Below are 2,914 nucleotides of genomic sequence, written 5' to 3'. Positions count from 1 at the left end.
GAGCTACTTTTTACACATATACAAAGAGATATACTTAGAAATATTCTTAGAGATGAAGAAAAGAGAGGAGGAGAGGCTAGAGATACATTTTTGGGAGTTCTTCCATTCTTCTAGGGTTTCCACCAAGAAGGAGGTCATTCCTACCATGGAGATAGCCCTTAAGGGTTGGATGGCTACTTCAATGAGTGGCTAAACATCTTCTTGGGGATAAAGTTAGCCCTAAGCATGCCTTCTAGACTCTAATGCTTTGTATTTTGAGGGGATTTGTGTTGTAATCTTGTCTTGACACTTATTTTATATATAAATCTTGTTTATTCAATGATTTATGTGATTTAATACTTCTAATTGATCATTTCATTCTATCCATATGTCTATGTATGTTAGAATAGATGTTCATGTGTTTATCTCTAGTTTTTGTGTTATTGATGCATGTCTATGTGTATTGATGCTATAGATCTAGAGATTGTCAAGGCATAGTGCTTAATAGAATACTATTGTGGTTTATTTGATGGTTTATACTCATGTCTTGATGGATTGTGCCTCTTCCTTAGTTTATTTAGTTTAATTTTCATGCCCTTAGCTTAGTTGTAGTGTAGTTACCTTAGTTGTTAAATTGGAGGACAATCCATACTAGTTGTTTGATGTTCCATGCTTATAAATGCAAGTAGCATTATTCTCTAACCATGTGATGTGTTTGGATTGTGAGCTTAAAGGAAGGATTAATGGCTTAGTTTGATGTATTGTGCTATTCATTAGGTTGCTTAGACAATACATGCTTAATTGGTCATCCATGCTTGTTGAAACAATCAATTACACACTCTCAAATTGCAACATATGTTTCCCCTCATTAATTATACATTGAATGTCTAGAATGGTGATGTGCAATGGTGACCTCTAGACCCCAAGACCTCACTATTTTGTTTTCTCTAAATTTCATTTAAATTGCTTATTTTACATTGAACTTGTTTAGTTTAGTTTGTAGTCTAATCAACCAAACAATCCACTTTTGATCACTCGACCTACTAACCTATATATTGTTTCCATTGCTAGTGCACCCACAATCCCTTAGGACGATCCCTACTCACCCTAGTTATATTTTTAGTTAGAGGTAGTATTGCATTTATAAATTTAAAACTTGGCCACACTATTTTGTACAAATTTGGTTGTACATCGATGACCACACCAAGTTTTTGGCGCCGTTGCCAGGGATTGAATTGGCAACGCTGTGTTTTGGAAATAATTAGGAATTAGTACTCTTTTGATCGTGTCTTTTCTTTACTTTATTTTTAGTTATTTATTGCGTTTGTTCTTATTTGGCTAGGTGAATTGAGCAAAGGAAGTTGAGCAAAGGAGAATTAAAAGCAAGGAAGCCAAGTGAAACTAAGCAAAAGCAAGAAGGGCTAAAATCTAAAAAATTTCAAAGTATAGCAAGGCTTGAAAATAGAAAATGAATTGAAGTTACTTAAGGACCCTTTGTGAGATCTTTCTAACTCAATCTCTTGTTAAATCGTCGGCTCGCGTGGTGGCAAGTTTTTCAATTCTTAGATAAATCGTGAGCTCGCGTGGAGGCAATTTAATTTTCTTTGCATATTGTTCAAGCATGGGAGTATGGGATCAATGTATGTGGAGAATGTTTGTTGATTGATTTGTTATGGGGGTGAAATGATTGTTATTTGCTTGTTATTTGTTTAGCTAGTGTATGCATGGTTGTAGGTCATTAAATCCTACTCTTGTCCCTCCTAATTTGCATCTTGAATCGGTTGTTCGTAATCCTAGGGGAAGAGGTAGTTCTCATCACTCCATTGCACCAATGGAGGAATAGAATGACGACTATATAGAGGACCTTGGTCACATAGACCAACAAGGCAACCTCCACCCTAATGAGCATCATGAAAGCATTCAAGTACCGTTGGGCATTCCTAGACCATTCATTCACCCACAACAACAAAGCCAAGTTCTATTGGGAATGCCTCGGCCAATTTTTGCTCCCCAACCTCCCATGGTTCAAGCTAATCAAGGTGTTCGTTTAGCATCACCAATTATGAATCCTCCCATTGCTTTAAGAGACCATTATGTGCTTAATGAATATAATGCACCTACTTGCATTCAATTGACCCCATTTAAAGCACATCACTATAAGATTAAACCATAAACCATTCAAATGCTTCCCAACTATTATGGACTTCCAAGTGAAGAATCTTATAAGCATTTGGATAAGTTTCTTGAAGTGTCTTCCACTATAAAATACACAGACATGCTAGAAGAAGTGTTAAGACTCAAACTTTTTCCTTTTACCCTTAAGGACAAGGCAAAATATTGGTTTAACAATCTTAGGCCTTTTTCTATAACTTCTTGGGCAGAAATGCAATAAGAGTTCTTGAAGAAGTACTACCCGGTTTCTAAGACCAATGCCATGAAGACTTCCATTCGTGAATTTTCTCAAGGGGATGGGGAAATATTTCATGAGGCATGGGAAAGGTTTAATGATTTGCTTAGGAAATGCCCACATCATGACATACCTAAGTGGCAACTAGTTCAATAGTTCTTTGAAAGTTTGCCGGATAGTCAAAAGGGTATGGTTGATGCATCTATGGGTGGGTTTTACCTTGGTAAGCATGAGTATGATATATGGCAATTGCATGAAAGTATGAGTGAAAATTTAATGCATAGATCCTTATGTTCTAAAAATGGTAAAAACTTGGGTGGAAGAAAGAATAACGTCTTATATCAAGTTGACAATTCTAATGATATAGCCACTGAGATGAAATCCTTATCTCAAAGATTTGATTAATTCTTGATCAACCAAACTTCAGTGAATCAAGATCTTCCTCCCCTAATCATGTTCATCATCATGCATCTACTGAATCTTGCATGACTTGTTCAAGTGTTTTGCATTCTACTTCTAATTGTCCCC

At 36.0% G+C, this 2,914-nt stretch overlaps 1 pseudogene; it reads right to left on the bottom strand.

The window, feature by feature from the left end:
- Positions 1 to 2,419: 2,419 nt before the first annotated feature.
- LOC132305767 (small nucleolar RNA R71) lies at positions 2,420 to 2,517 on the bottom strand (annotated as a pseudogene).
- Positions 2,518 to 2,914: the final 397 nt, after the last annotated feature.

This window comes from Cornus florida, unplaced genomic scaffold (assembly GCF_030987335.1).
Source record: "Cornus florida cultivar Cherokee Brave unplaced genomic scaffold, ASM3098733v1 CherokeeBrave_3.0.0_Hap2_Chr04, whole genome shotgun sequence".
Taxonomy (NCBI): domain Eukaryota; kingdom Viridiplantae; phylum Streptophyta; class Magnoliopsida; order Cornales; family Cornaceae; genus Cornus; species Cornus florida.
Note: the sequence above shows the minus strand (reverse complement) of the source record. Positions and strands in the feature narration are given on the sequence as shown.